The sequence below is a fragment of the Myotis davidii genome, unplaced genomic scaffold (assembly GCF_000327345.1).
Source record: "Myotis davidii unplaced genomic scaffold, ASM32734v1 scaffold1323, whole genome shotgun sequence".
In the NCBI taxonomy this organism is placed as follows: Eukaryota; Metazoa; Chordata; class Mammalia; order Chiroptera; family Vespertilionidae; genus Myotis; species Myotis davidii.
In genome coordinates, this window is record NW_006294585.1 from 936,616 (window position 1) to 944,437 (window position 7,822).

A 7,822-nucleotide genomic window follows, 5' to 3' on the forward strand; every position below is an offset into this window, starting at 1 on the left:
CTGTCCCCTGCTGTCTCCTGTCTTCCAGTGTTTTTATTTTTACAAGAATCCAGTGCTGATTGACCTTGCATTTTGGGAATCTAGTCTTGAAGAACAATGCTTCTAGTCTTGCATAACTTTCAAAATACAAGGAAAGAACAGATAGGACGTTTGTAATTAAAATAAAGTCATGGGTGCATTTAGTGTTTCAGGATGATACCAAGGGTGGCGGATGGATGGATGATGGGCTCCCTGCTGATCACAATGGTGGTGGGGGGGGGGAAGCTTTCTGAAGGAGACAAGACTAGTGATAAGTTAAGGATAACAAAGCTGCAATGAAAAAGAATAGTGACTATGCAGATAGAGGGCAGCTAACCCTTAGGTCATTAATACTGGTATAAAGGAGGAAGGAGAACAAAAACCAAGGATGGAAATCAGGAAGAAGGTATGTTTGATTGTTATGAAACTTACCACCAAAGATTCGTGAGTTCCATTGTCAGAAACCTGCCAGGTTGAGGTTGTGAATACAGCATTTGGAATCAGTTCTCTTGAGGGACAGATGAAATGTTGAAGTCACATCTAGTGTGAGGTGTGACTTGATGTCTTGAATGTCTGAGAAAGCAGTTTGAATTTAAAGGGTAATTAATCCCAAGAATTTAACAGCCTCATTAAGAAAATGATACTTTGAGTCATAAATGGATTAAGCACTTAAGGAATTCATCTTTCTTTGTATTGCTGGAGAATTAGTCAGGCTTAATTAAACTCACAAATAAGCTTTTTAAGGTAACTTGATGAGCAACAGGAATATAATAGCTACTCATAAAAAGTTTAATTTGAAACAGTGGGGTCAAGGTTGAATATCCTTTGGTGCTGTAGATAGATTAAGCCCAGTCTGGTCTATTCTCTCTGAAAGCTGAAATAATCAATGTGTGAATATGTCCAAAACATTTTTCTTTTAGGGTACCCATACATTGACCCCATTTCATAAAAAATATCTTTTTCCCAATTAATACCCTGATACAGTCTGGCTACATAAGTATAAATTATGAATACTCATTTTTAATTTAACAAAAATTTTAATATGCAAAGACATAATAAAAGTCTTCCCACTGTTTTTAAATAGGACTCTAGATAATTTAACTGCACAAAGCCAGTCTGTGTGTCTATACATATAATTGTACATGTATTTTTACATCTGTAAAATATCTATCTGTTTTAGTTTACTGCCATTTTAGTCCACTTGGTCTATCATCTGGGCAGCTTAAACACAGAATTTAATTTTTTTCTAAACATCAATAAAAAAAAATTGAATCTCTACCCATGACATCAAATCTTTAGTTTCAGATAAAAGAAAAAAACCACATACCTACCCCCAACTTAATGGCAAGGCTGAATAAATTCATTGAAGTGCCCTAAGGGTTTGTTAGAGTGCCTGATTTACTTACATGAAGACATTATTTTAATCTGTTAGGATGCCTACCAATGAGCCTTACTCTGACAATCCCTTTTAATAGTGCAATTTATTTCATCCACACATCCCACAGCACTCTCAATCTCTCAACCCTTCTCTACTTATTTTTCTATTGCATTTCCACCTTCTAAAACATTGTATCACTAATTTTTAGATTATGTTTATAGTTTGATGTCTGTAAGCTCCTGATGGGAGTTTACACACAAATAAAACATGCTCCCACATTTTGTTCAGTGATGTACTGCAAGCCCTTAGATCAGTGCCTGCGTGTCATAGGCAGTTGATACCAGATGTGGCATGAACCAACAGAATGAATGAGCAAGAGTGAAAGTACACTATAAGGGCTAAGCTATGAATAATAGGTTGAGAATTGTGAGTCCTGCTTTTCTGAGTCAGGGGAAATACCTGCTTGGGAGTAAAAACCTGTATAGCAGTTAGCTTTCACTGCATAACAGAGCCTCACCTCAAAACCTCAATTGTGTACAACAGTAGGGATAGTATTCACATGTCAGGGGATCAGCTAGGAGGCTGCTGAGATTCGGGGGCTCGCTCACATGTCTGAAGTCAGCTGGCTGGTTTGGCCAGAGCGGCTGGGATGACTCGGTTTGGCTTCTTATACCTCTCATCCAACAGGCTAGTCCAGGCATGTTCCGTGATAATGGCAGAGGCACCAGGAGAGCAAGCCTCGAATCACAAGCCCATTTCAATCAAGCTGTTGATTACAATATCTGGTGATATGCAATGGGCCAAAATAGGACAAGTGGCTGGGTTCTCTGTGTGAGAGGGGGCTTCAGAGTTACGTGGCAAAGGTTGGAAAATTTGGGCCCTTTTTATAATCTATCACAACCTGAAATACCCACTTTTCAGATTTTGGACTAAAAAGTTTACTAGTATAAACAGAGTGCCATAGGCTCTTACATATAGAAGGGACCTCTGGCTTCATTTACTCTTGTCCCTGTCAGTGTAGGAATCTTCTATGTAGCAATCCGACAGCTTTTGTTGGAGTGCTGAATACAAATATGTGTTTTTATTTTCATGCCTCTCTCATATATTGATGAGTGGACACAATAAGGCAGGAAAACCCAGGAGTAGATGTGGGCCAGTACTTCTGGAAAAATACAGGCTGGCTTCAGATGTCCTGGATTTCACTGAGTTCTCCAGATGTAGGTTTTGTGTATGCACGTGTATGTTGCAATGCCTTACAAATGCAGATTAAAACACAACCAAATGTAAGGCTACTTTACGTTCACTGCATATACAAAATTAACCAACGGACATTGATAATCATGCTTCTCTTTTTATTTGTTATAGCTAGAATACTGATTTAATTTTTTATGCTGAAGTAATTTGATTGCTTATGGAGAGGTCACTTCGGTTCTTGTCCACCTCTTTGTTTTTCAGCTCATTGTTCTTGTCCACTTACTTTTCCAAGAATGACCATGTCTCACATTGAATGAGGACAGTTTTTAAAGACCTGGCAAACATTTCAGAAAGGGTCTTTCTTGTTCCTATCATTTGCTTTTGCGAAAGTCAATTGTTCTTGAAATGAGGTAAGGACCATTTCTGTGGCTGGAACTTAAAAAACATGGAGAACTTTGCCCTTGCCGATGAGGCTAAGTGGATAGGGCCTTGGGCTGAGGACTGAAGGGTCCTAGGTTCAGTTCCAGTCAAGGGCACGCACCTTGGTTGCAGGCTCCATCCCTGGCCCTGGTCGGGGCATGTGCAGGAGGCAACCAATTGATGTGTCTCTCTCAAATCAATGTTTCTGTCTGTCTCTCCTCCTCCCTTCCACTCTCTAAAAGTCAATGGAAAAATATCCTCGATTGAAGATTAACACCAACAACAAAAAAAAGCAGAACTTTGATGGCAGTAATTGTATGAATGAATTGTGGCTTTTGAATTCTCTAAGCCTGAGACTTTATGAATTCTCATGTATTTAATTTTTGTTTCAATGATTGTGGTTGGGATAATAAATGGTGTCTAGAGCTGAAAAGAGCTTAAAGGTCACCTTGTCCACCTCTTTGTTTTTCAGCTCATTGTTCTTGTCCAACTTAAGCAGCTAGTTAGCAGCTCAGACAAGAAGCCAAGACTCCTAACTCTTGGTTCAGTGCTCTTTTCATTGTACTGTGTGACCTAAGTGATTTAGATCATCACGAAAGATAGCAACATTCGCAAATAAGATATTCATATCACATAGACCCAAATTATGACTTAGGAACAATTACTATGGACACAAAATATGACTATTTAACAAAAACATGAAGCAACACACTTGGCTTAGTTACTCAGCAGAAGTACCAAAAATCATTTATATGGAAAAGTTGATGGATATTTTAAAAAGCATTGCTGAATATTTAACTGCTTTATATTGCTTAATATTTAATATAATTTAAAAAGGACATATTTTCCCTCTTCAGGCCAAAGGTTTTCACTATCTTTAGATAGTAATTCCAATAATGTTGTAAAGCCTGTTTTCTTTTTTAATTGTTTAGACCAGTGGTCGGCAAACTCTCATTAGTCAGCAGAGCCAAATATCAACAATACAACAATTGAAATTTCTTTTGAGAGCCAAATTTTTTAAACTTAAACTATATAGATAGGTACATTGTTATTAACTTAATTAGGGTGCTCCTAAGGCTGAGGAAGAGCCACACTCAAGGGGCCAAAGAGCCGCATGTGGCTCTCGAGCCGCAGTTTGCCGACCACAGCTTTAGACTATTCTGGTATTAAAAAAAAGGTAACTTTGTCAAGTTGAAGGAATCCTGGCTAATGGTCAAGTGTATGAGTCTAACTCTTCCAAGGACCCTGGCAGAGGACTCAGTTACTGTGAACTCTCTTTTCACATTTGAAAAATATGGGTTTAGGATTCAGTGGTCTCAAAAGCATCTTTTAAATCTTAAATGCTATGGTTTTTTTTTTAAAATTTCTTTATTGGTTAAGGTATTACAAATGTGTCCTCATTTCCCATTAACCCCCAACCTGCCCCCACCCCTCACTCATATTCTCATCCCCCTGTTGTCCGTGTCCATTGGTTTGGCTTATATGCATGCATACAAGTCCTTTGGTTGATCTCTCCCCCCGTAAATGTTATGTTTTGTTTTTTATTTAAGAATTCAAACTTGTCTCATCAGAGTATTGTGTAAGGTTGATATTTTTTTTTTTTGAAAATTACGTTTTATGATCTAAGTTCAAATTACTTATGGAAAGATCAGAATCTAAAGTTAAAGGTAGTTTCTGGATATAAGAAACAACCTCCGCAGTGATCATACTTATATTTCCAGGCAAATTTGTAGTGCAGCTAGCAACTGCAAACACCTGTTGGAATGGACAACTATAAATCTATTCTCTTCATTAATTAGCATGGAAAAGGAATTTTTTTCTGAGGGGGGAGTGCCACCAAAAGGAGTTTGATGTTAATAGTGATATGAGCAGATGGCTATAATACCGTTATAAATTATTTAGCCATATAAAAGCAAGAATTCAAAAAAAAGTTTGTTGAGATCTGACTTTGAGAAGATCACTAAGCTTTCTGTTACTAGAAATGTCGGAGTCATGCCTAAGATTTGAGTCCCAGGAGCTGGGGAAACTTGCTAATTTCTGCATTGTGGCACAGAGAAAGAGAGGCTAAAAAGTTAGTGTGAATTTGGACAGGTTCCTGATGAAATATCACAAAGGCCAGTCTGGTGATGTTTGCTTAAAAACTTATCCAGCACCCCTGTGGCCAGACTTTTTGGAAATCACGGAAATATACTCCAGCCCTAAGAAAATTCCTAAAGTAAAGCAGGGAGTTAGTTACATGTTCTGGTTACACCTAGAGGCAACATGTGCTTTAGCTTAAGGCCGACTGAACAAATACAAATTTATGAGAAACACACAAAATTATCCTTTGGTGTTTAGATCTTTAAAAGCTTGCTTTGAAAGACCAGTTATTATTACATTTCTTTTGTATTAACATTTTAGCAGTGTTATTTAGAAAATTTTACGGAACCAATGCCAGGCCAAGTCCAAACTTTACCTCAATCATTTACAAATTACCTTTCTGGAGCATTTACCATGTGAAGGTGTTGGAGAGACAGGTCAGATATGGTCACTGGCTGACCACAAAGTGCAGGCTACCTGATGGTGGAAAGGAGACCATCCACTTAAAAAGATGACCATGTTCCTTTGTTCCCTCAAGAGACCTAGGGTTAGAGTTGGCCTTGTGCTTCCCGCTGTCTCAGCTCACCCACCTGTTTTAACCTTGCTGATATATCAGTGCTCTCAGGGATTGAGCAAGCTCAAGTTCGCCAGCTGGCCCCTTGTACTTTGTGGTTTCAACTCCTGGCTAGTTTCATGAGGATACGTCTTGTTGACAAGTGAAGTCCTGTCCATCCTAGATTTATTTCCTTCTCTTTATGGCTCCCATGTCATAGAATACATACCTGTGTGAAAACACCAACTGCCTCACCAGCCTATTCTGAGACGCAAAGGCATGAGTTATATTGGGATCGTTACATATTGGTACACAGATGTTAGGTACTATTATTCATATACGGTGGGGCGTTGTGGTTGACGTTAGCTTTAGGACTCAGACCACCTGGGTTCAAATTTTAGCTCTGGCTAGAGATGCGTGTGTGTGACCTTGCTCAAGACACTAAACCTCTTCAGATCCCCGTTTTGAATTTATCAGATGACGGTAATAATAACACGTATAAACACCTACCTAATAAGAATTAATATATAGCTTTCAGTTTTATACTTAGTTTGCAGTAAATCCTCCATAAAAGTTGGTTATAATGGGTAATAAAGAGTAGATTTATAAAATGTCTGATCACTATGTTGTCCACCTGAAACTAATATAATATTATATGCCAACTGTAATTGAAAAATAAAACATTAAAAATAAGAGTACATTCAATTTTGGCCTTCTGTACTTCATCTAATAAAGTTCAATTTCATTGTAGTATTGTCACCATCACAATTGGTCCAGAGTTATTAGGTAATTAGTTATTATGTTTTAAATTCAGTTTGGATAATCAGTTACATATCACATGTGATACCTAGCCCTGAGGAACCTACAGTTTAGCCTCCTGCTAACCCTGGCATTGGAACTTCACCTTCTGAGCCACTTACTTCTTCAGCGTCCTTTTCCTAAGAAACCTTCGGCTGTCGCAGGCAGGTCTGCTCACTGACTGCAGATCACAACTTGTCCTTTATGTCATCTTCAACCTGAAGCTTCATTGTTCTGTTTGCGAAAAGCCCGTGTCTTTGACTCAGACGCCCTGGGAGTCATCACCTTTTCCCCTGAAGACTATGATATTCTCTGCTGGTGTCAGTTAGTCAGAAAGGCAGGCGAGTCACTGTGGGAGCCTCTGTGCCCATCCAGCTCCTGAGCTCTTTGAACCCCGCCAGCGTGAGGACAAGCTGTGTGCATGGGTGTGTGGTCAGTTCCAGCTCCGAGAGAGCAGTTTCTGCCATCTTGGCTCCTTTTTAACAATAAATCTAATTTTATTTATTTGTTTTTATTTATCCTTATTTTTATTTTTTTTAGAGAGAAAGGGAAGGGAAGAAGAGAAGCATTGACTTATTGTTCCATTTATTTATACGTTAATTGGTTGGTTCTTGCTTGTGCCCCGACCAGGGATCGAACCTGAAACCTTGGTGTATTGGACAATGCTCTAACCAATTGAGCGACTTGGCCAGGGCTTATCTTGACTCTTGATTCCTGCTTGATCTTAGCTCCCTTGAAGGACAGACATAGCCTTCAAGTCTGTTCTCTGCCTCACTCCCACTTCTAATCTTTGGCATGTCCCCATTTATATGAAGTTTTGATTTTTGACGTTTAGGCTATGTATCTGATTGCTCATTTTCTTATTGCTAGAATCTTAATTGACTTTGCTGTCACCTACTCATAGCTATACCAACCACTTAGTTCTGGCCTCTATTTTGTCACCAGGTCCCATCCCCAGCATGGCCTCTTGAGTGGTTGAGTGCCCATGCCTGGTTGTGCTGTTCCACCAGCCTGCAGGGAACGGCCTAGTGTTGCATTTAATGCGTCTTTGTTTACTAAACACTTAAATAAATGAAGTGAAGGATTTAGCTATGTGCCAGATAGAGTTTAGTCAAACTAGTAGCTTAGTATTGTATTTTAAAAATCCATTTATCTCATATCTATCCAATTAGATAATCCAAATGAAAATAAATGATTAAACTAGACACCATATTTTAAAAATCATAAGAAATCTAATTATTCTTTCTCCTTCAGGCATGTAACTTCCCTCCAGGAGTGAGTCATGTGTAAAATAGTTCAATACCACTACTTTTTTATAGTGAATTCTGAAAAGTGCGTGTGTGTTTAATTATAAAACATTCCTAAAGGGCAGATTTTAGGGA

General features: G+C 38.6%; 1 protein-coding gene across 1 annotated transcript in view; it reads left to right on the plus strand.

The window, feature by feature from the left end:
• ESR1 (estrogen receptor 1) overlaps window positions 1-7,822 on the plus strand; it is a 196,138-nt gene that overhangs the window by 51,255 nt on the left and 137,061 nt on the right.